At 44.9% G+C, this 26,378-nt stretch overlaps 1 protein-coding gene across 2 annotated transcripts in view; it reads right to left on the bottom strand.

Moving 5' to 3' along the window:
- ST3GAL5 (ST3 beta-galactoside alpha-2,3-sialyltransferase 5) overlaps positions 1 to 26,378 on the bottom strand; it is a 161,042-nt gene that overhangs the window by 106,462 nt on the left and 28,202 nt on the right. Inside the window, exon 2 of one of the 2 annotated variants that reach the window (XM_068275476.1) lies at positions 512 to 643. The exons of the other annotated variant lie outside the window; for it this stretch is intronic. The gene's annotated coding sequence lies outside the window, so the exon portion shown is untranslated. The remainder of the gene's footprint in view (positions 1 to 511; positions 644 to 26,378) is intronic. 2 annotated transcript variants of the gene reach the window in all.

The raw sequence follows: 26,378 nt of genomic DNA, 5'->3' as shown, positions 1-26,378 counted from the left end.
TTATGCCGCCGGGGATTTGAGCAGCAGGGTGAGCCGTCCTTCAGCTCACCGGCGGTGTACCTATATGTACGCGGCCATACACCATGCAAACCTGTTCAACTTGACCACATCTATGTAGTATGAGAGCTTACCTAATTTGATAAAAAGTACATCCATTTATCCTCATGCTACATGAATGTGCAACAAAACAAAAAAATATAGCCCAATCAAGATTACTTGGTGTATGGCCAACTTTAGAAAGCTCAGAACACCTGAGCAGGAGGCCTAGCAGAGACTGTTTGCATTTACATCATCCCTGCCATTTCTGATCCTACTTCCTGTAATTCTGTGCAGCCGTTTCTCTCTCTGTCCCAACCCTTACTGAACCTGCCAGCAAAACTCAAGAGGGAATGCTATGTACACAAGGAAGACTTTGTGGCCCAAGACAATCCTTTGAGGCACCAAACTGGGAGGGAGGCGTCTCAGAAAAGTAACATGATTAAAAACTATTTAAAAGGTAAGAGAAACTTACCTCAAGAATGAAAGTGTCAGTTTAACAAGCAAGTTCATGGAGACATGACAATGCGCTTCGTGAGCCAAACCCGCTCCTGCGAGTCAGTACACATTGGGCACTATTCACAAAACTTCTCATAAATGACATCACCTAATTGATAAAAAAAAAAACCTTTCAGCACATTTACAAGCAAAATAATCACTCAAGGTAAGTTGTTCCTGATTAACATTTCAATATTATTTATTATTTATTTATTGTATTTATGAAGCACCAACATATTACGCAGCGCTGAACATTAGTTTAGGTTACAGACAATATTTAGGGGTGACATACAGCAATATGACAATACAGAAATACAAGAAAACCAGATCACACAGCACAGCATGAGTACAAGGTAATGCTTAGTCAGTCACTGGATGGAGCATGGAGATTAGGCAAGTTAGGTTCACTCAGATGCATAGCATGGGTTCACAGTAATGGAGGTGCATGATCAGGTAGGACACAAAAGGAGGAGGACCCTGCCCAAAGGCTTACAATCTAGAGGGAGAGGCAAGGACACGAACGGTAGGGGACCAGAGTTCAGCTGTGGGTTTAGAGCACTTGTGAGGGGTAGTAGGCCAGATTGAAAAGGTGAGTTTTGAGGGCTTTCTTGAAGATGTTGAAGGAGGGGGCTGCCCTAATGGGTGGAGGTAGGGAGTTCCATAGTGTTGGAGCAGCTCTTGAGAAGTCCTGGAGGCGTGCATGGGACTGGGTGATGCGGGGGGGCGGTTAGGTGAAGTTCATTGGAAGAACGGAGTGAGGGGCTAGGTGTGTACCTCTGAGTAAGATTGGAAATGTAGGTTGGACAGGTTTTGTGGACAGATTTGTAGGTCAGACACAGTATCTTGAATCTGATTCTGGACTGGATAGGAAGCCAGTGGAGAGATTCTAGAAGGGGATCTGCCGTGGTGAAGCGATGGGAGCAGTGGATAATTCTGGCTGCCGCATTAATGATGGACTGCAGTTGGGCTGTTCGGGTCATAGGGAGACCAGACAGCAGGGCATTGCAGTAGTCAAGGCGGGAAATTATGAGGGCATGGATGAGGAGTTTGGTGGTGGCAGAGGTCAGGAAAGGGCGAATCTTACAGATGTTACAAAGGTGAAAGTTGCAGGACTTTGTGAGGTTTTGGATGTGGGAAGTGAAGGAGAGTGCGGAGTCCAGGGTGACACCCAGACAGCGGGCTTGAGAGGTAGGGCGAATGGTAGTGAGGTTAACAGTGACATGCACATCTGGGAGGTTTGTGGATGGCCGGGGTGGGAAGATCATAAATTCTGTTTTGTCTAGATTTAGTTTCAGGAACCTAGCGGACATCCAGGAGGAGATGGCTGATAGGCAGGAGGAGACCTTGTCCATGGTAGTGGTGGATATGTCAGGGGTGGGGAGGTAGATCTGGGTGTCATCTGCATACAGATGATAGTTAAAACCCATGGAGGAGATAACCTTGCCAATGGAGGATGTGTATAGGGTGAACAGTAGGGGGCCAAGGACCGAACCTTGGGGGACTCCCACCGAGAGGTGGTTGGGGGTGGACGAGGACTCATTGAAGGCGGTCGTGAAGGAGCGGTTGGAAAGGTAGGATGAAAGCCAGGACAGGGCGAGATTGTGAATGCCCAAGGACTGGAGGGACTGGAGGAGTAGGGGATGATCTACTGTGTCAAAAGCTGCTGAAAGGTCAAGGAGGAGGAGAATGGAGTATTTACCTTCAGCTTTAGCTAAGGCAAGGTCGTTGACCACTTTGTTGGGCGTGGTCATAGCAGCAATGTAATGCTGCAAGCCTCGTGGTTGCCAGACCCCAAATTGCACCTCCCTCCGAGTTGCTACAGTTCAGAGGGAGAATAGTGTTTACCACCACAAGGGGTTTAGCAGCAGCAGGGAGAGCAGTCATTCAGCTCGCCCTGTGCCGAACTGACCGGCGCTGTAACAATATACCCCCATTGTTTTGTTTTTTAGCCCCTGGAAGGTTGAGATTTCAATAGCAGTCAATGGGCTCTATTCATAAAACTTCTGAGTCGGAAAAAATCCTGGAGGTAAAATACCGCAGCTGTATTTTACACTTCTGGGTGGTCATTCATAGAAATCTTGCCAGCTGCGATAGCAGAGTGGAGATCTCCCGCTGAAAGCTGGCGGTAAGCTGTCGGAAGACATGCGGAAACACTTCAGCCGGCATAGTCCCTCCGTGCACTGCTCTCTCTGGGAGGTCTGTCCCATTCACTTGTTTGTAATCCACAAAATCAGAGGAAGCGGTATTTCCCGTCCACATACCGCTTCCTCTAAACTTTATGAATGGCCATTTTGTTACTTTTTTCTAGATAAATCTAGAAAAACACTGGAGAAGGCGGAAATTTCTCGCTCTGCTGGGGGATCGTAGATTTTCATGCGGGAACAGCTTTTATGAATGCCCACTTTGCTAAATGGATGGGAAAATCCGCTGTTTTGAGCGGAAAACTTGCGGTAAGGTGTTATGAATAGAGCCCAATGTGTACTAAATACAGTAGAATCAATAATACTAATAATCTCAGTCACATGGCACCAACGGGGAAGTGTGCTTTCTGGTTGCTTGGTCTCCATGTTAAAAATAGGCCTAGCTAATACAGTGTTATACCCCACACTATGTACAGACCATGAACTCTGTGTGAAAGAATACTGTAGGGGGGTTAGGGGAAAAGGAGTTGAACTTGCCCGGGGCTTCTAACGGTCCCCCGCAGACATCCTGTGTTGATGCAGCCACTCACCGATGCTCCGGCCCCGCCTCCAGTTCACTTCTGGAATTTCAGACTTTAAAGTCTAAAAACCACTGCGCCTGCGTTGCCGTGTCCTCGATCCCGCTGATGTCATCAAGAGCGCACAGTGCAGGCCCAGTATGGTCTGTGTCTGCGCAGTACACTCCTGGTGACATCAGCGGGAGCAAGGACACGGGCGTGCAGGCACAGTGGTTTTCTGACTTTAAAGTTTGTGTTGTTGCGTGCTGCACACAGCTTTGAAAGAAGGGAGAGAGAAAGGACGTGGAGGGTGGGGTGGAATTGGGCCCTCTAGCATCGGGCCAGCTTCATAGCGGCCGCAGGCCAGCCATAGTTTGCCCACAGCTGCGCTAGGCTCTAATACGGCTCATTTGAGAGTTTGCTTTCATTGTACGCCTGAAGAAGTGGAAGCCTAGCCCCGAGAAACGCATTGCAATCTATGAGGTTTTTTGTGAATTTAGATCAATAACATTACAGTCCCCCCTTCCCCCAGGTCTGTTTACTGTGCTAAATGGTTGCTGGAGGCTGGGCAGGCCTGAAGATCACAGAATAATGCAGGGCATATGAGTTTCGACTGTGCTTTAGAAACCAGCAAGAGTATTCATCAATACCGGTCACAATCATCACATCTGAGACAAGACAAAGGCAAGCAGAGAATGGACAGTGAGGAATCTCATCACACCTACAATTACTTTTAACAAAGGCTTGAAGTGAGTGAAAGCCAATCAAAGGACTCAGATGTCTTTTTCTTGTTCAAATGGGAATTGTTCCTTTACATAATGAGACCAGCGTGACTTGAGTTAGTGAAGGAAGTGAATGACATTAACAGTTCACGATTTAGAAAGCACATCAATTAAGGGGGAGGAAAATGTGCTACAACATCAGTACTGTTGACTTCCTTCCTTCACACAATGAGGGAGTATCCAATCCTTTACAGAGCAGCTGACTGAAGCAGGTCAGATATCACACTAGTTGGCACATAGTTGCTGTCAGCAGGTCCCGTAGGGGTGGCGGAGATCCAGCACCATATCCGTCCATGTACAGTTCATCAGAGCTAGCACTGAGCACGTTACATTGGATTATGCAATAACTAGATAGTTGTTAAAACTGAAACCACCTAAAAAAGAAAAAATAGATACTGGTCTATGGTCAGTGGCATGTCTAGAGGGGTGCCCCCATGCTATGCTGCCACACCTGCCCACGTGCTGTGCTACCATACCTGCCCCAAGGTTTATGCGCCACTCAGACCTCAGATCAGCAATGACCGAAGAGAAAGGGCGCACAGTGACCGTGGACATGGAGAACTTTATATGCGGGAGTGACATCATTGGTGAAGCAAGCCACGCAGGTAATGTGCGTCCTCTCTTTCTTCGATTGCCAATGATGATCTGAGGTCTGTAAGCCTACTGACACCAATGCAATGCCCTAATGCGGGGAGGGAGGCTACTTATACTGAGATGAACTTAGGGGGAAAGGGGGGACTGGGGACACCTCTCACTGCCTGGGGGGGAGGGGGTTTTACTTGTACTGGGCACCCCTGGCTACCTACGCTGGGGAGGATACCTACACTGGAGGGGCACATCTGTTCTAATATTGGGGGCACATCTGGCAGCCTATTAGTATTGGTGGTGGCGGTGCAATTTCAGTGTTTGCCACCATGGCCGCTATATTGCCCAGATACGCCCTATCCTATGGAGACGGAAGGTTCTGGAACCCAGAGAGCCCTCCTGGCCCCGGTAAAGTTCTTCAACCAGCTTTATCAAATTTGTCTTTGTAAGTCCTCGCAAAGGCTTCGGACCCCCAAGTACTTCCAATGACGCACGAGTCCGGGCTTGTGTGTGCACATCACTGCGGGTATGCCCGTCTTCCGAAGCACACAGGGACACTGATGCTTCCAAAGCCTTCCGAGGAGTCCAGAAGGCACAGAATTTCTAAGGGGGACAGTGGTGTAAAGAGGGGAAAGAGAGAGAGTACTCTATACGATCCAGAGCCTTCCATCTACACAGGTGAGAATTGTTTTTGTAAAGCTTGCTTCACATTCGCTTTAAAGAGAACCTGAGGTGGCTCTTCAGGGGGCAGATGGGACACCGAGGCATGTCCTCTGCCTAATGACATGGCTCTGTGTCCCCCCACTGCCGCTCTCTGCTCCCCCCCCCCCCCCCCATAGTTTAGCAACTAGATTTGTCGCTAACTCGGAGGTTAACACAGGGGAGAGGTATTCCCTGTTCAAAATGTCCACCAGAGACGTTCCCACAGGGTTTCCTGAGCTGCCATTGGGCAGCTCTCTCTCCCAGGCCGCTCTTCCTGCCGCTCCCCGCCTCCCTGCATGTTATGAGAGATGCACAGTCAAAATAGTCAGGAACTCAAAGCAAATTCAGATTAAAATGAATTCAAATGCCGTTTAAAAAGGTACCCATACAGCCATCGATTTTGGCGGCCGATAGACCAACAGACATCTCTCGCTCTCTGATACATCTGATCAGAGAGAGATCTGCAGGGCGCCATAAGCATACGTATAAAATCGCCGCCAGGAGACTTGGGCGTAGGATACAGCCGATATACGGCTTATCCTGCTGCTGCACAAGTTCCCGGTGGTGTTAGTTACTATTCCCCCTCCAGGTCCACGTGGATGGTGGGGAATGATGCAATTCGACTTCCAGCTATTTCTGGAGGCCGAATTACAGTGTTTTAAAAGTAACTTCTGACGGCGCTGAAGTTACTCACTGTGTGCAGCTATAGCCGTAATTCCCATCACGGTCTATGGTGTCGCCGGCTGCACCCAAATCTCCTGCGCTGGAATTACAGCGCTCATGCCATAAACCACAGGCCGATTTCCAGTCAGATTTAAATCTTTTGGCAAACGGCCTCACGACGTTGCCCCTGTCCCACCTAATATACTGTACATGTACCCCCCCCCCCTCTCGCCGGGTGCCCTATGCGCCAGCAACCACTAGGGGCATAAATCCGGAAGAGGAGTGCGGACACAACGGCGGACACCAGACAGGTAAAGTATAACTGCATGGGGCAACGGATGGGGTGGACAGCGACCAGAGGTTTCTGTCAGGTTTGTTGCTCACTATTATCGCATGACAGTACTGCCGGGCACCCGATCGAACGTGTCAGCTCGGGATTTTCCAGCATGTCCGATACATGCGACCGATTTTGTCCCAAAATTGGTCACATTGTCGATGGGGTACGCTTTTGGTCACCACGATTTTCATCCGATTCCACATTATCCTAAAGACTAATCAAAAACACTGGGTCCAAATTTCCAACTATTATTATTATTGTTAAAATGTATTAAAAAAAAGTGCTAACATATTGAGCAGCACTGTACAACATATACGGGAGACAGAACAACACGAGGCAATATTATATGGGGACATTACAGCATTAAACTATGGTACACAAAATAGTGATGTAACAAGAAACAATGGTGCGCAGATTGCATTGTAAGGAAAAATATAGCATACGAGTGAGTCGCTGAGTACATATGGTGGAGGAGTAGAACAACATTTAGACTGCCCATAGTAAAATCTTTCTTCTCAATGATTTACATTCTGAAATGTATCACTGGTAGTGACATCTTTAGTCTTGCCAGGTGATCTGTGTGGAACGTTCATTACTGAGGGAGATACTTCTTGCTTGGCAGTAGGAAAAAGCCATTATTTCCCACAATGCATCGAGGTTCACAGACAGCAATCTATCAGGACTATGGTCATGACATCACACCGTGGAAGGGGTTTCACCACCATATCAACCATACAGATGTTCCTGAACTGTTTGAGAAAAGGTAAACCTTTCTCGTAGGAAAGGAGGAATTGGCTACTGATTGGCATGACGTTCAATCCTGGGTGAAAGTTCCGCTCAAAGCACACCTGTGTCGGACTTAAGGCAGTGTCAGTAAGGGGAATGCTGCCCTATCTGCCTCCCAACAGTCAGTAGAGATCTGTTCTAACAATTTAAGGATTATAAATATAAGCTTATAAGGCTTATAAATATGTTATTAAAAAAACTTTTCCGAGACGCTTGTTCTGAGAAGTCTAAAACATACACACACTCACGCACGCACCCTGGTCCTTGCGGAAGCTATTATGGCCACCTCTAGGCACTGACGAATTCCTAGGACTGTATGGATTGGTCCACAGCTCCAATCACGCAAAGCACCAAACGGATTTTGAAAGGTTATATTTTCATAAAAGTACATGTATTCTTTTATACTAATTCACAAGACTGTTTTAAGATTTTGCCTATCTCAATTGTTAGTTTGGAGAACTTCAGCCTAAACAAAAAAAACTGTCATTAAGTTAAATTAGTTATGTTAATTAAAATAGATAGGTAATATAATCTCTTACCCACCCTGTTTTAAAAGAAGAACAGGCTAATGTTTGTGATGTCATTGGGGCAGCCATCTTTATCATGGGGGCAGCCATCTTTTTGGTTGAAAGGAGGTGACAGGGAGCATGAGACACAGTTCCAACTGTCCTGTGTCCTGATCACACCTCCCAGTTTGGCTTTAAATCTCAAAAATTCAAAATTTAAAAAAACTATTTTGCACCAAAACAGCAGCAGGAGAACAACATCATCAGAAATACCATCATGCTTTGCACAGCATCAGGGGAAAATGCCCAGGCAATTTTCTTCTGTGCAGCTAAAAATGAGGCTTGGGTAAGAAAAACAAAGTTCTCATGCTGTGAAACTGTTAAAAAAAAAAAAACACCAAGCCTTTTCAGTGCTGCTGAGTAGATTTTTAGTCTGGAGGTTCACTTTAACCAAACAACAAAACAGAAGGATTCATAGGAGACAACAAAAGATGTTCATTCCCTTAGATGTACGTAGAATCAAAAACTAACCTTAGTTAGTTTTGTAAAAGATCATGCCTGGAAAAGCTTACATTTTACTCACAGTTATGTAAAGTAAAATTTTTACAATGTACAGTTCCCATAAATTGAAAAGACAGGAAATTTGATCAGCAGTTTTAGGACACCGGTTTAAAAATAAATCAGAAAAGTAAGTAAACATGTAAAGGAAAAAAAAAAAAAAAAAAAAAAAAAAAAAAAAAAAAAGGTCCACCAGAGGCTCCTCCGCTGGGCCAATCCAGCAATGTCCCGTTTAAAAAAACTGTTGACAAGGTCAATGGTTCGTGTATGCGCAGTAGCACCGACCCGAAAGCCCGAATGAGCATACTACTTGGGGGAGTCTCATTGCTGATATGGCCTGATAGAAGACAAAAGGGTGTCTGGAGGCTTCCCTCTACTGAGGTAAGTATCCGTTTTTTGCATTTTCTATTCACACAGATGTACTTTAAAGCAGCATAATGTTTTTCAACCAACTTGCACTATAGAAGCGTCTTTTTTTTATTTTTTTAATGTAATCATAAGGCCTTTATTATCAGGCTTTTAACTCATGTCATAGTTATGTTGTGGTCTGTGACCCGGTTAAACCAGACCTGAACTCAAAACTTCCCCTCTGCTCTAAAAGATAAGCAAAGGCATAATAACCTTTATAGAAAAACATTTCTTGTAACAGCCGATACAAATCCATCGATAAATCTGCCGTGTGTCTACTTTCTGCTGTCATGGAAGCAGACATAGGGTTAACACCCTGTGTTTACAAATTAGCTGCTCTGCCGAGGCAGCCAGCTGGCACGGCTGAGAGATCAAATGATGGTGGTGATTAGTCACAGATGAGACGGAATTAGACAGGCTAAGCTCTCTAAATACACAGAGGGTGCATTTCTCCATGTTTTCCTTCTGTCCTGTGCAAGAGTTCAGGTCCACTTTAAGAAAAATGATTTCCTCTCACCCTCCATTGGGAGTTCTCTGCATTGACAACGGATGAATTGGAATGCCACATGCACTGCTTAGCAATAATCTATTTCTGCCTGTGAAAGGACTCTTGGGCTGCAGTAATGGCTGACTTAGTTTTGGCAAAACCAGACGGGGGAGTGAGTGAGAAAAGCTGAGATCACCCTCTGCAGAAACCTTTGTCCAATACTGATAATGAGTGTCCTGAGTGAGCAGAGATTGTGCATCGCACAGCACTGCATGAGCCAGCAGAATACTCAGATGCCACATCACAGCTCAGCACAGGAGACCCTTTCCCATCAGTCTTACTCACAATAAATGTCCAGGAACAACTCCCGCGCTGCACATACGTTTTCTGCTGGTCTGGAACATTCTGTAACGCCAGTAATAATGACTGTTTGCTCAGGAGTGCTAAATAAACAGCACTAGATTAGCTTTTGATTTATGCAGGTAGAGTAAATGCACCTCTCCAGATCCACTTTTTATTAGCCTTAAAATGGTATGAAACCCAGCATGTCTTCTTAGCTGTAAAGCCTCATCTACACGCGTAGATGAGGCTCCGATCCGGCGGCTCGATTAGCCGCCGCATCGCCTCTTCCGCGTACCCGCGCAACCCGCCGCGTCCCCGCTCGCCCCCGCGTATGCCGGATACGATTTCCCGCCGGCGCCGCTTATCTTCCGCTCGATTCCCTGCCATTGTCCCCTCGCGGGGAACGAGCAGGGAATCGGCGGTGGGGAGATCCGTCCTGTCGGATCTTAACAATCGAGACGCATCAGCGGCTCGATTGATAAGGAACATCGGAGCCTCATCTACGTGTGTAGATGAGGCTTAAAACAGAGAGAGGTGTCAAACTCAAATACAAAGTGGGCCAAAATTGTACACTGGGACCAAGTCGCAGGCCAAACTCAATGTCTTCTGGCCACCTTCTTCTCTTATAAAGTTCCCAGGTGTCTATTGGCACCTCTCCACTATACAGTTCCCTGGTGTCTAGTGGTCCTTCCTCCCCTATACAGTTCCCTGGTGTCTAGTGCTTTCCCCCTACCTCCCCTATACAGTTCTCTGGTGTCTAGTGCTTTCCCCCTACCTCCCCTACACAGTTCCCTGGTTTCTAGTGGTCCTCCCTCCCCTATACAGTTCCCTTCTGTCTAGTGCTTTCCCCCAACCTCCCCCATATGTATCCCCTGGTGTTCTAGGGCTTCACCTCCAATATAGCTTCTCTGGTGGTCTAAAGTGGGCCAAACATAATGCAAAGTGGGGAAACGCCTTGAGGGCCAAATTTAATGTTTCTGAGGGCCAGATTTGGCCCCACGGGCGAGAGTTTGACATCTATGCTCTAAAAAATTCTTTATGGCAAAAAAAGGTACTACCAGAAAAAAAAAACACTAGTAGCAGAACAGCATTCAAACAGTTAAGTACAGCACTTTCTTCTTCAATGTAAAGCTTAGCCCTGTTGCAGAACTTGTGGAAGTTATTACAATAGAAGCTGATAAGAAAACAAGCAATATTACTAGCATTTTTTTAGCTGAATCCAAGCCACAAGTGTAAACAGGAGAAGGCACATTCTCACTGGATACATTGTAATATATAAATACCGCAGCTATGCAATAATGGCAGCTTTCAGTGCAGATAAACTATACTTAGGAAACTTAGGAAACTTGAAATTTGTAAACAGACAATAAGCAAATATGATAACTGTAGGGGTAATAAAAAGTAGGAAACCATGTTCTTACTGAATATTATGTAAGAGTTTAATGCCTCTCGAATTGCCACCCAATGAGTTAAACCGATCATTCCCTCTCTGATCTGACTAATCATAGCGGGATCGAATCCTCCCCATACATTGTACACAGATTTTCAATACATTTCCCCATGAAATCTATTCAAAATCTACTGATGCAACATTGCACTGAAAATAGATCGGAATTACTAATGATGGCGCACGCAATAATAATGCTAACGTTTGTATAGCGCTTTTCTCCTTTTTGACAAAGTTCTTGAGAGCTGCAGCCACTAAGGGTGTGCTCAATAGGCCACCATACAGTATTGGGGAGTCTTGCCCAATAAAAAGTGAAGCTGAACAGGGCCTTTAAGGGAAAACTCTATTAAGCTTCAATGCAGAAGGCTAAATATTTTGGCCTTCAAGGCTAGAGACAATCAGTGTTATTCAGCTTACTCTAGAGTTCCCCTTTAACTGAACTCCATACTTTATTCCTTCTCTGTCTCTACTCATGTTCTCCCAACTATAAACATAGTCGGATTCATTACACGGCCAGAGCGGACAGACCTGGCCATAATCCAGCATCTATGGTTTCAAGACATAATTATTGTTACGGGAGAAAGATTGCAAAAATGTGAAAAGCTAGCCCAATCCTTAACCTGAACCAGAAATGGTTCACTAGGCTTAATTTATACTTACCAGGGGCTTCCTCAAGCCCTATGAGCAGTGCCGAGTCCCTCCTGTTCTCCTCGCCCCCTCCATTAAGCCGCTATGACTCCCGGTAATCCAGGCAGTCGCGGCCTTCTACGCATGCGCAGCTCAGCAACGCGCATACCTCTTGCCGCGCTCCCCTAGAGCATTCTGAACACTCCAGGGGATGGGAGGGCAGCGGAAGTCCTCGACCGCACAAGCACAGGAGACCTCGACTGGCGGCGACTGATCGGATTACCGGCAGTCATAGTGCCAGAACAGAGGTGACGAGGAAGACGACGATGGACTCAGCAATGCTCATGGGGCTGAAGGAAGCCCTGGGTAAGTATAAATTAAGCCTAGTGTACCATCTCTGGTACACTTTAAAGGACACCTTAAAGAGACACTGAAGTGAAAAAAAATATATGATATAATGAATTGGTTGTGTACTATGAATAATTACTAGAAGATTAGCAGCAAAGAAAATATTCTCATATTTTTATTTTTAGGTATATAGTGTTTTTTCTAACATTGCATCATTCTATAATATGTGCAGATTACACAACACTCAGCATTCAAAATGAGTCTTTCAGAGCAGTCTGTGAAGTAATGACCTCTCCTCTAGCAGAGGAAAAGTAAATAGTCCAGGAACAGTTGAGATAATAAAAAAGTCAGATAACAGCCCTCTCCACGACTAAGGGCTGGTTCAGACGGGCGTTTTTGTGGCGTTTAACGCAGCGTTTCAGACGCAGCGTTTTTTGGGATCTACTGCCATCCCATGCAAGTGAATGGGAGCGTTAAGAGCTGGCTTTTGCAGGCTTTCATAAAGGCCTGGCAGTAGATCCCAGCGTTGCGTCTAGTCTCAAAAGCAACATGCTGCTTTCAGAGGCAGTAAACGCCAGGAAACAATAGCAGAGACCAGAACTTCTAGCCTTGAACGCTTTTCAAAAGCTTTCAAAAGCTAGCTTTTAAACGCAATGCAAAGCAAAAGCTCAGCAGACACCCGTGTGAACCAGCCCTAAGTTAGTCGGAGAGCTTAATGGCTTGTTTGCATAGAGATAACAACTGGAGTTTCTCAACTCTTCCTGTACTGGAAACAATTACACTGATGTATCTGATCTTAATGTTTTTTTTCTTAGCTGTACTACACATACAAATCATAATATCATCTTTTTTTTTCGCTTCAGTGTTTCTTTAAGTGAGGGGAATATGGAGGCTTCCATATTTACTTCCTTCTAAACAATACTAGTTGCCTGGCAGCCCTGCTGATCTCTCTGGATCCCAAGCCTGAAACAAGCATGCAGTTAATCTAGTCAGACTTCAGTCAGAGCGCTTGGTCTCCATGCTTGTTCTTGGTTCATGTCAGCCTCTCTCTTTAGTTTCCCTTAAAGAGGAACTTCAGTGAAAATGTAATAAAAAAGTGCTTCATTTTTACAATTATGTTGTATAAATGATTTAGTCAGTGTTTGCCCATTGTAAAATCTTTTAAATTCCCTGATTTACATTCTGACATTTATCAACTGTTGGCAGGTAATGTAGCCGCTCCTTGTTTTTTTGGCAGTTGGAAACAGCTGTAAACAGCCATTTCCCACAATGCAGCAAGGTTCACAGACAGGAAACTGCCAAGAGCACATACTTTTCTTGTGGGAGGGGTTTCACCACAATATCAGTCATACAGCGCCCCCTGATGGTCTGTTTGTGAAAAGGAATAGATTCCTCATGTAAAGGGGGTATCAGCTACTGATTGGTATAAAGTTCAATTCTTGGTCGGAGTTTCTCTTTAAAGAAAACTTGAACTGAACATTAAAAGTCAAAATAAACATACACAAGTCATACTTACCTCCTGTGTAGTCTACTCAATCTATTTTTCCTCTCCAGCATCCTGTTTGTCCACTGTGATCAATGGAATTCTCCGTCCTCCATTTTGAAAATGGCCATTACCCCATAACAGCTTCCTGGTCAGCACACTGTTAAACTGTAACATCGCCCGCTTGAGCCATAGGCAAACATGGACACATCAGTTCTCCTCTCAGCTGCAACTGACAGCAACTGATATATAACTGAGAGCAACTGATATATTTCAGTTCTGACAAAATGTTGTCAGAACTGGAAGGGATCACTGTATGAAGAAAATGGTGAGCTTCTGAGAGGAACTGATGGCAAGGTAACTATGTAATGTTCATTTGAAATTAATTAAATTTTACTCAGTACAGGTTCTCTTTAAATTGTCCTGACCTACGATAAGCAACATAACATCACCATCATCTGATGTCTGCCAACTCCTCTACTCAACTGCCTATCAAACACAAACACTACAGCCTGGTACACATTCTATCAATTATAATAGGCCAACCACTGACTATTCTTACCACTTCCATGTAGTATAAGGGTCAACAGATATTGAATACTATGAGCAGATTGAGCAGGTAAACCCTCATATTATATATGGAGGTAGTAAAATTGGTCAGTGACTAGCCAATCATAATTGAAAGTGTTTACCAGGCTAAGGGGGTTCGATTTTGTTTACTGGTGTACTTTGAGAAGTAAACCGATATCCATACTTAGGCGTGTTTAAGTGAAAGGACACCTGATGTGAGAGGGATATGGAGAACTGATGAACTTTGATCAGGAGCTATCTCACATGTGCAATTTATTACCACCCCAGCCTGTTTGCAAAAATATCTGGAGCACGCAACACTGTTTTCCCTTGTGAGAACTGTGGAACTCAATACACACACTTTACATAGCTTTGCCTTGGTGTGTGTCGCAGGAAATTCTATCCTGTGGAAACTGTGGGAGACTGCAGCCCCCGCTTGGTGCTAATTTGCCTCGATGTGTTTTTTTTTTTAAGTGTTTTTTTATATAAGTGTGTTTTTTCTAATGATACAGTTTTTTGATTGTGTATAAATAATACAATTTTGTAACTCTGGGGCATCCAAGAGCAAATTCTTGTTATTTTTTCCTTTCATTGTTTTGTTGGCATGGAGCACGTGAATTCATGTATATAGGTATGATATAGGCCGCTAGTTATGGTAATTTAGAATAAGGTTGAGCCTCCTTTTTTCAATCCCCTGGTGTTTCCCACTATTACAAGTTGTTTCCACTAGTGATATGGAGACTTCAGCAAAAGCCTCTTTCTTCCCAGGCTGCGCTCCCATGAGCGCTTGCAGCATGGGGCTCGGAATGCCTAGGCGCTGGGGGGTGGATACATTCATTTACATGAATTAAAAAAAAAAAAGCATTTAAGGAGAAGAATGCCCAACAACCTATATGTAAGGAACAGAAAAATGAAGGCAGCAAACGTTTGTCTTGGATCCACTTAAAAAGGAAATATATCTGGCAGCCTCCACATCCCTTTCAGTTGCCCTTTAAGTTTATGAAGTATTTGTTTTAACTTCAATCAAACCAAAAAGGCTTTGTAAAGTATCATGCTCTGCAAGTGACCCCAGGCATGAGCCTCCTTATCCCCCGCCATTTATGCCCCTGGCATTGGCATCTCTGCTGCCACCAAAATGTTGTGCCGTTGAATGGGAGGGGACCGTGTTCAACGTTGCACACAATGCACCACTGAATTTATTATTAGTGTACCGCAGAGGCGTTGCTGTTACAATGCAACGGATGTGTGATTTATGCAACACATGGGCGCTGCCCATTCAATGTAAACCAAGCCTAGGTCATGGAAAATGTGTCTGTCAATCAAGCCAATCAAACTGGCTACCTGGCTCAGTGGTGCTCTGCATTTTAGGACAATTTGACGCCTATCCATATAAATCAGTATCATCTAATACAGAGAGGCCAGGGGAAGAGACTGAGGTTTGTACCCATAAAGCTGACTGTCACATGAGAGCAGCAAGAGCTGGATGAGTCAAAGGATGAGGAACTAGAATACAACACTCGCTTCATGCCTAGCTATTCACATAAACACACCATTGTTTAATTAGCAACTGAGTCATATGACCTCATTTTCTCTTTTATCTTCATCTTGCATCCGGCTAAAGGCTCGTACACATGTCCAACATGCACACAACCACATGATCAACGCGACAAACCACGCGACCTGTATGTTCACACATCTAGGCGGCTAAACAACCAACTCTACTGCACACACAAGAGGAATGACAGACTACACACACAAAACAAGTACAAGTCTTTCAAACAAAATTGTACACATGCACCAACTGCATGATATCAGACCAACATAGATCTGACAGTTGGATCAGACAAACCGCCTGTTATCAGGTGTTTGCCAAGTTGTTTGCACAGACACACATGCCTGATTATCATCCAAGCAACTAAAATCAGATAATAATCAGGCTGCAGGTTGGTCTGTGTGTACTTAGCTTAAAGGGGTTCTGTGGTATTCTAAAACTCAAACAAGCTGACACTTACCTGGGGCTTCTATCAGCCCCCTGCAGCGGTCATGTCCCACACAGTCCTCTCCCAATGCGCCGTTCCCCGCCGCCAGTCCCAGTGTAATCACGCGAGTGATTACATTGCGGCTGCACGAACGTGGCCGCGCGCCAAGTACAAGAATACTTCATACTGCGCCTGCGCAGTAAGCTCTCGATGGCACGCGCGGGAGGGAGCGAGCATTATTCGTCTGTTTAGACCAGGGGTCTGCAACCTTTAAGACATAAAGAGCCACTTGGACCCGTTTCTGAAAAGAGAAAAAAACTGGGAGCCGCAAAACCATTATAAAACTAATCGTTAGCAGATATGACCCCCATATGCACAAATCGTTAGCAGATATGACCGCCATATGCACAGATGGTTAGCAGATATGACCCCCATATGCACAAATCGTTAGCAGATATGAGTCCCATATGCACAAATCGTTAGCAGATATGACCCCCATATGCACAAATCGTTAGCAGATATGACCCCCATATGCACAGTTCGTTAGCAGATATGACCCCCATATGCACAAATCGTTAGCAGATATGACCCCCAAGTGCACAATCCTTCAACAGATATGACCCCCATATGCACAATCCTTTAGCAGATCTGACCCCAATATGCACAATCCTTCAGCAGATCTGAAAAGAAAAACCCATTTACTCACCTAGTCAGAAGACCTCCTGTCACGATCTCCTCCTGTCCCGACCTCCGGTCCCGACCTTGTGGCGCGCAACTCCCACGATCCTCTTCCTTCCCGACGTCACGTCCTGCCTGCATTACACTGCAGGGCTACGGGAAAATGGCCGCCCGAAGCCCTGCACTGCACTGGTCCGGGGGCCTCTCTGATAGGCTGCCGGCCAGCGACAAGACACGTCACGTGCGCCGCAGCCACTGACACCGGAGCCGCCTAGGAGCCGCGGTGAAGGTGAAAAAGAGCCGCATGCGGCTCCGGAGCCGCGGGTTGCAGACCCCTGGTTTAGACGAATATAAAACCGGGACCGGCGGCGGGGAAAGGGTCATCGGAGGAGGACGGCGTGGGACATTACCGCTGCAGGGGGCTGATAGAAGCCCCAGGTAAGTGTCAGCTTGTTTGATTAGACTACCACAGAACCCCTTTAAAGTCATTGTGAATCTAGATACAAAAATCAAAAAAGCCAGATACTTACCTAAAGAGAGGACTCTGCTACCAAACACTTCTGAAGTCTCCCTGCCGCGGGATTCCCAAGGAGGTGGGGGGGGGGGGGGGGGAGCGCTGCACCGAGGGCATCGGGAAAGAGGACTCTCATGGTACAACACTTTACTGCTTTTACTAAAATATCAGAGCAAATGCAAGCGCCTTCTGTCTCCAACTCCTCCTCAGCAATCAAGAGCCGGAAAAGAAGAGCAAGGCCTGGAACCCAGTAGCAGCACTTTTTTAAGTGCTTGTGATTTGAAAAAGCTCTTGCTAATGTAATGCTATGGGTTATCCCACTTGAGGCATGTGTTTTGTTCGTTTGTTTTCTTTAATCCCCCATAGCATTACATTAGCAAGTCCTTTTCAAATCACAAAAGCTTAGAAAAGCGCTGCTAGTGGGTTCCAATCCCAAGGCTGAAGAAACAGCAGCTACAGACACATGGGGGAGAGACGACAGTGGACGAAGGAGAGGAATGCATCAGCTAAAGAGCAACATGGCTGTAAATTACCTCTCGAGCACACCCCACTGACCATATACACTGCAATAAGGGGGACACCATAGGGGGATGCTTACCTCCAGTAATCGCTGTATTACACATGCCAGATTAGAGGGAGGGAAATGGGGAGGGGGAACGCTCAGCTGCACACTGAATAAATGTAAATAAAGATCTTATGAGTAATCAATCCGGTGAGCCTTCCCAGATCCTCCTCGATACCACTGCTGTTGCCCAGGATGCGCTCTGTGCGCGCACTCCATTTAAAGGTGTACTGTACATACCCCTGTAGCACAAGGACACTAGTCTAGTGCATGGAGGAAAATGCAGTGCACTAGAGCTTAATGCTACTGGGCATGTGCAGACCATACTCGTGCATGTGCACTACAGTCATGCTCGAACACAGTCAGGGGCGCCACGTCCCATGAGAGCATGTCTGACAAGCCCTTTTCAGAGACGCAGACAGTGACCCAGCGCTGGCTCGGTGGGCTTGAGGAGGATCAGGGAACCCTCTGGACTAATCGAGAGGCTTCCCTCTACTGGGGTAAGTGTCTAACGTTTATTTGAAATTCTGCTTCGGGTGCACTTTAAATATGGGGCCCTTTTTGGCACAAAAATGTTGGTTTACAATCAGGTATGCAGGGTAAATGAATAATAATAGCTCAATAATATCCAAGAGAAGAAACAGCCAATCAGATAAGCACTCCAAAAGGTATATTAGCACTGGTACTCATCCAAGAGGGATACGTCTCATTTCTAAGGTCAGCAAATAATTCCACGATCTTATCGCGATTGGCGCGGTTACATTTGCTGATCTTTGAAATCAGCGGAGACACTCTTGCCACCTGGATGAGCACCAGCGTTAATATACTTTTGGAGTCTTGATCTCTTTTACAGTTTGTTTTTGAATAAGAAGGATTGCCTTTATATAGCAGCATCTCTCTGAACTTTGGTCTGCTGACTTCAGACCATTTTGGAAGGACTAGAACAGCATTTCTCAATCTTTTAACCCAGGAGGAACCCTGTAAATAATTTTTGGATATCAAAGAATCCCTGCATTTTTTTTTTTCTGATTTTACAGTACAGGTAGTCCCCAGTTAACGAACGAGATAGGGACTTTAGGTTTGTTCTTAACCTGAATCTGTTCTTAAGTCAAAACACTGTGCCATCTCTGTCCCCTGTACCTCCTCTGTGCCTCCAGTGTCCCCTCTGTGTCACCTTTGCCCTCTGTACCTGCTTATACAAGTTTAAAAGCCATTTTATCTTTGAATTTTTTTAAATCAATTTTCTCAAAAACTACCAAGTCCAATTTGAAAAAAAAAATGTTTTGACTTATTCCCATGGAAACACAGAATCCATGCCGTTCGTATCGGTGGGGCGTTCGTAAGTCAGGGACTACCTGTACTCCTCTATTATAGCATGTTCTACCATACTTCACCCATCCTCATATGGGAGAAAATACCAGGGAACCCCTGCAGAGTACTTCGGGTACTCTGGGGTGTCAGGGAACCCTGGTTGAGAAGGTCTCAAATGGACCATAATGTACACAATGCTGGGTACACTATACGTTTTTTACGTTTGATTCTCTGCTCAAACCTTTTTCCACTTGAGTATCTCATCTTCCGCTCTTTTTCTTATCTTTTTTTCCATTCACTTCTATGAGATATTGAGCGATAAAACGATCGAGCGGAGGATCGAGCGGAAAAAACGTATTGTGTGTACCCAGCATTAGAAGTTACAAGTAGTGCTTACGCTCTCCAGATCACACAACATACACAAGAGCCCTATATAAAAGGCAACAGATTACATTACAAGTCACCCTAGGCACTTCCACAAGCAATGTGAACACTAATCAGTGTGTGTACACTTTCTGGGTATAACGTGCCACCCAAAGCAACCAAGAGTATTCATTCGGGTGACAGTTATTCTCAGAGAACACGTAGCCTCACGGTAGTGTAAATAGTTTATAGAAAGAGTAAATCTTTTTGCAAATATTGATTGTGTAAAGGATGTAAGCGTTCTCAGTGACTGTGTGAGCCAGTAAAAGCCAGTGCCCACAGTGGTGTACATATAGGTACGCTGCCAGGAAGGTGGGCACAGAGTGAGCCCCGGCAGGGTTAAATACTATCCCCCTTCCTAGTCGTAGCAATCGATCACCGGAACCCTGAATAACCCTTACACGCCCTGCACACTATAGCGGCGCGTAGAAACAACCTGCTTCGCACCACAGTGCGCTTGCTGATCACCTAGTGATTTGCATTAAATTGCGTTACCTCTAGCATTTACTGAGTGATTACGATTGAAGGAATGCTGTAAAATTGAAAATTCCTTCACATAAATAGGACATTCGCTTGGTAAAATGTTGAACAAAAATGAATATTTGCAATCTGCGATTGCTAGTGGGTACCGGCCGTGAATCAGGCAAATCTACTATTCGTCCTTTTAAGACAGAACACAATCAAAGTGCCATGTGGTCTGTTTGAAAATTGAACTTATCTGCGAAATTCCTAGGACTGCATAGACTGCGGTTTCCTTAAAGTGGATCCGATATAAACTTTTACTCATTTCATAATTGTGCCCCTTACATATAGTTTATAGGGCATTTCTCAAGCCAAATACTTTTTTAAATTATTTTGTTGTAATACCCTACAGCCTTGTACACATAAATCTCCAACGCTATCGCAAGAGCTGAGCGATTTATTGATTTTTTTATTTTTTTTTATTAGCCTTTTTCTAAGCACTTTTGCTCAGCGATTGAGATTTTCACTTCCTGACGTCAGTGAAGTCTTTGACCCGTAAAATAATTAATACAATGTATTTATTCTTAAAAGCACTCGGGAAATCGCTGTACAGAGCAAAAACGCAAAAAAACGCTCAGAAAATGGTACATGTAGAACGTTTGCGATTTGTAACTAATCAAAATGCGCACATGTGAGCACTCTCATAGGAAATCATTGCACAAGCGCTTTTAGGGAGATTTCTAAAATTGCCTGCGCTTGAAAAAAAAACCCTGCAAACACTCATAGCGTGAACAAGCCCTAATTCCTATAAACTAAACAAGCCTCGCCCACAGTTCTTCCCGAGCCTAGGCATTCTAAGTCCCACGTCGCAAGTGCTCATGGGAGCTTAGTCGGGGGGGTTGAGGAGGAGGCAGTATCAGCCAGAGATTTCAGAGTCAAGGGGGCAGAAAGGGGAGGAGAGAGGAGGAGAGTTCTCACAGGCTGAGGAGTGGAGATGTAGAGCAGCTTGCCTGTGTAATGACAAGCAGAATATGGCTGCTCTCACTGTATCACAGGAAGAAAAAAAATCATATACAGGTAAGTCCCTGACTTACGAACGCCCGACTAACGAACGACCCGCCAATACGAACGGCATGGATTCACTGTTTCCATGGGATCAAGCCAAAAAAAATTAGACTGGTCGATTTTGAGAAAATCGATTTTTAAAAATTTCAAAGAAAAAAATGGATTTTAAAGGACACCTGAGGCGAAAATAAACAAATGAAATAAACAATTGTATTTATCTTCCTATCCTTCCGATATTCCAGTTTTATTTTATGTTTAAATCTACTTTTTATGTTTTAACGGTTTTATTGTTTTTGCTCAATGACACATTCATTGAAGTATGCCAGAGCTAAAAGCTATGAACAATTGACCTTTTTATCTCATTCCTGCTCTCAGAGGCCATTTGCTGCTAGGAAAGTGTTTTATAGTTGGAAATTCTTATCAGTGAGGGTCACACTGTAGTCACTTTCTGTCTGGAGTCAGGACTGAGTCAGCCACTTACATATCTGATATTTAACTTTCAGGCAGGCAAAGAAAAAAAGGAACACAGCATAGTTATATGTGTGCCAGGCACTGTACATACACATGTCTATCTCATCATGTCACTTCGGGTATCCTTTAAACTTGTATAAGCAGGCACAGAGGGCAGAGGCGACACAGAGGGGTACACTGGAGGCACAGAGGAGGTACTGTAAGTACCTGTACTGTACTGTACACTAAACTTTAGATAAGCTGTAAAGACAAGTTACTTGTTATAGTTAGTTTTTCATCTCGGATCTGCTTTAAAGTAAGGACAGTTTACACATTTCCCTCCTGTGTATTATCTGCTGCTGAGCATTTCAGTGCTGGTTCAGCCATCACTGGAGCAAAGGAACAGACAAGAAAAAAAAGCAGCACACAAGGGGGGGAAAAAAAGTGATCTTAAAGGGAACATCCACGCTGGAAATATAAAACAAACTGCACTTACCTGGGGCTTCTGCCAGCTCCTGGTAGTCGATCTGAGCCCTCGTAGCAGCTCCTGCGTCTCCCGGTGTCCAGCGGTGAAGAAGCCGACCTCGCCAGGTCGGCTTCATGTGCGCTCCACGGCGCGGGTCACGTGGTGTACGTAACGTCATCGGGTCTCTACTGCACAGACGCAGTAGTTGTGCGCCTCCTGCGCAGTAGAGACCAGATGACGTCACGTACACCACGTGACCCGCGCCGTGGAGCGCACTGTAAACTACTGGAAACTACGTCCAGGAACCATGTGCGCTCCCGCGGCCCGGCCTGCAGTTCGTTAGCCAGGCAATCAGTGAATCAGGCTATGGTGCCCGATCACTGATTCCTCTCCCCCGCTGAAAAAGCGACAGCTTCTCTCGGAAGCTTAGTTTTTCTGGCTGTTGCCTCCCCCATGCGTCTCTCTAAGCGTATGTTACGCTTAGAGTGACGTCATGTAAACAAACTCATGGCCGCCATCTTGTGGCCAAAAAGTAAAACTACAACAAAAAAAAATAAAACCTCAAGACACATTTACATTATAAAACTATTGTTTACATCCCACCCTCCCAAAAATACCCAAATAAAATGTGTAATATAAAAAAAACAAAAACATTACAATAAAATAAAAAAAAAAACATGTAAATATTTACCTAAGGGTCTAAACTTTTTAAATATCAATGTAAAGATGAAATATTTCTATTTTTTTTTATTTTAAACTTGTAAATAGTGATAGATGCAAAATGGAAAAAATGCACCTTTATTTCCAAATAAAATATTGTCGCCATACATTGTGATAGAGACATAATTTTACCGGTGTAATAAAACCGGGACATATGGGCAAATACAATACGTGAGTTTTAATTATTGAGGCATGTATTATTTTAAAACTATAATGGCTGAAAACTGAGAAATAATGAATTTTTTCCGTTTTTTTCTTATTCTTCCTGTTAAAATGCATTTACAGTAAAGTGGCTCTTAGCAAAATGTACCCCCCAAAGAAAGCCTAATTGGTGGTGGAAAAAACAAGATATAGATCAGTTCATTGTGATAAGTAGTGATAAAGTTATAGGCTAATGAATGGGAGGTGAACATTGCTCAAGTGAAAACGACGGAATGCGAATGGGTTAAAGAGAAACCGTGACCAAGAATTGAACTTCATCCTAATCAGTAGCTGATACCCCCTTTCCCATGAGAAATCTATTCCTTTTCACAAACTGACCATCAGGGGGCTCTGTATGGCTGATATTGTAGTGAAACCCCTCCCACAAGAAACTCTGAGGACCATGGTCCTGGTAGTTTCCTGTCTGTGAACCTTGTTGCATTGTGGGAAAGAGCGGTTTCCAACTGTTTCCAACTGCCAAAAAGGCAAGCAGCAGCTACATCACCTGCCAGCAGTAAAAATGTCATCATGTGATAAATGTCAGAATGTAAATCAGAGATTTAAAAGATTTTACAATGGGCAAACCCTGACTAAATCTTTTATACATAATTATTGTAAAAATGAAACACTTTTTTTATTACATTATTTTCACTGGAGTTCCTCTAACTGGGGAAACCAGAAGCAGAGGCGGAAAATACATCATCCTGCAAAGAATCTTACTATGAGGTTTCCAAAGAATCAAAGCTCTGCAGTTTCAGTTAAAAAAAAAACAATGGATTTTTCTATGAGGTTTCCAAAGAATCAAAGCTCTGCAGTTTCAGTAAAAAAATTTTTTAAAAGAAATACACCCAGCCCACCTCTTAACGCTTGGTCCTCACTGCAGCAGAAACCTACCTCCCTATTACTTACGGTGTAAAAGGAAAAAAAAAAATGTAACTTGCCCATTCCTACAAGTCTTTATAAGCTGGTTAAATAAAAAAGCAGTGAGAAATGCTTCCTTATTGCAGGCAGATCAGAGTGACTAGAGCAGGCATGGGCAAACTCGGCCCTCCAGCTGGTACGGAACTACAAGTCCCACAATGCATTTGCCTTTATGAGTCACGGCTGTCAGACTCCTGCAATGCATTGTGGGACTTGTAGTTCCGTAACAGCTGGAGGGCTGAGTTTGCCCATGCCTGGACTAGAGGCTTTTATGAATACACTGGGGAGACTTAAAGGACACCTGAAGTGAAAGTGATATGGAGGCTGCCATATTTGTTTCCTTTGAAACACCAGTTGCCTAGCAGCCCTGCTGATATCTCCTTCATTAAGGGCTCGTTCACACTATGAGCTTTTCTAAGCGATTTGTGATTATAAAAGCTGCTGCTAATGTTATCCTATGTGAGTGTTCACACTGGAGCGATGTGATTTTGTAAAAATCTCCAAAGCATTGCATTAGCAAGAGCTTTTAACCACTTGCCGACCGCACACTCATACCGTGCGGTGGCAAAGTGGTAGCTGGAGGACCAGCGACGCACATCTGCGTAGCCAGGTGCCTCCCTAATTAATCAGGAAAGGCCGCTCCTGTTAGATCATGGAGCGGGTCTTTGTGAATAGCCTGCGAGCCGCTGATCGCGGCTCGCAGACTAAATGTAAACACAGGAGACGTTTGTCTCCTTTGTTTACTTTGAACGGCGCTGCTGCGCAGCAGCGCCGTAAGGCAGATCGGCGATCCCCGGCCAATCAGCGGCCGGGGATCGCCGCCATGTGACAGAGGACATCCTGTCACAGGCTGCACAGGACGGATAGCGTCCTGTGCAGCCTGGATCACCAGGGGTGAGAGGGAGGAGAGGGAGGGGGGGAATTTCACCGCGGAGGGGGGCTTTGAGGTGCCCCTCCCCGCAACATGCCAGCCAGCAGGAGCGATCAGACCCCCCCTGCACATCATCCCCATAGGGGGGAAAAAGGGGGGGGGGCGATCTGATCGCTCTGCATGCCACCTGATCTGTGCAGAGCCCACCCAGCACAGATCATAAAAAACAGCGCTGGTCCTTAAGGGGGGGGTAAAGGCTGGGTCCTCAAGTGGTTAAAATCTCTAGCATTTAAAAAGCTCTTGTAGTGTGAATGGGCCCTTAAGGTGGCCATACACTGGTTGATTTGCCATCAGATTCGACCAACAGATCCCTCTCTGATCGAATCTGGCTGCCTTTACTGCAAACAGATTGTGAATCGATTTCACTATCTGTGGTGGTGCTGTCGCTGCGCCCCTACCGCCGCATACATTACCTGCGCCGGCCGGCGCGTGTCCCCGCTGTCTCCTTCTCCGCTGGGTTCTGGACCAGCTGGCTTCACTTCTTGCTGTCCGGGGAAGTTTAAACAGTAGAGGGCGCTCTACTGTTTAAACTTCCTGCCGGGACAGGAAGTAGCCAGCCGGAATCCGGAACCCAGTGGAGAAGAAGACATCGGTGACAGCGGGGACTCGCGCCGGCTGGAGCAGGTAATGTATTGCGTCGGTCGTCGGGCATTCGAACACCGCTATCGAAGCACTCCCGACCCGCCGGCAATCGAGCAAAATCTTCCGCACAGACGGCTCAACGGGAACGATTGATTACAGACGGAAATCAATCGTTTGCGTAACGATTTCACAGCAGATTCGATCACAGTGATCGAGTCTGCTGTATATCGGCGGGAAAATCATTAGGTGTATTGGTCCCTTTATAGTGATAGATCACACACGTGAAACAAGCATGCAGCTAATCTTGTCAGATTGTTGTCAGAGACATCGGATCTGCATGCTTGTTCAGGGTCTATGGCTGAAAGTATTAGAGGACCAGCAGGACTGCCAGGCAATGTGCATTATGTAAAAGGAAACAAATATGGCAGCCTCCATATTCCTCTCAACTTCAGGTGTCCTTTAAGTGTTTTGCACACTGGGCAGGGAAGAACTATAATGGCAGTACTGGCCACAAAGAGTTTATCTATTTTCAGCATAGGGAAGAGATTACAAGAATCTGGCTCTGTTATCAACTCCCACTCTGCTGGCAGCAAAGAGCTTGAGGACTAATCTAGAAACCAGCCAGCTAGGTATACTGCGGGCTACTTATAATGGGAGCCGCCCAGGCTACCTATACTGGGATGCTACTTCAGGCTGCCCACACTGAGGGCACATCTGGCTACCTATGCTGCAAGCTATCTAATACTAGGGGCCTTTCTAGCTACCCAGGGCTTCCTAATACTGGAGGGGCTACCTAATACTGGGGGGGGGGGGGGGGGTAACTATATACTTATACATCAGTATTCAGGATAAATAGCAATGGAGGCACTTTGTGATAAATAAGTGGGTTTTGAGTTACATCTTGAGCACTTAGGGGTTGATTCACAAAGGTTACTTATTTTTCACCTTAACTATAAGGAGTGCTAATGCATGAGATAAACAAATAAGGAGAGATAATTTATGAGATAAAAAGATAAGGAGAGCTAAACCATGAGTTACGTCAAATAAGGAGAGCTAAACCATGAGTTATGTCAAATAAGGAGAGCTACACCATGAGCTAAGTTAGATAAGGAGAGGTAAATCATGAGTCAAGTAATTTAAGGAGAGATAAATTGTGAGTTAATAAATAAGGGGAGATAATTTAACAGAAAAGCTTTGTGAATCAGGCTCTTGGTCTTTGAAAGGTTCACCCTCACTGCTCTCCAGTATTT

This window comes from Hyperolius riggenbachi, chromosome 1 (assembly GCF_040937935.1).
Source record: "Hyperolius riggenbachi isolate aHypRig1 chromosome 1, aHypRig1.pri, whole genome shotgun sequence".
Classification (NCBI taxonomy): domain Eukaryota; kingdom Metazoa; phylum Chordata; class Amphibia; order Anura; family Hyperoliidae; genus Hyperolius; species Hyperolius riggenbachi.
The sequence above is the reverse complement of the archived record's forward strand: the minus strand, read 5'-3'. Positions and strand labels throughout refer to the sequence as shown.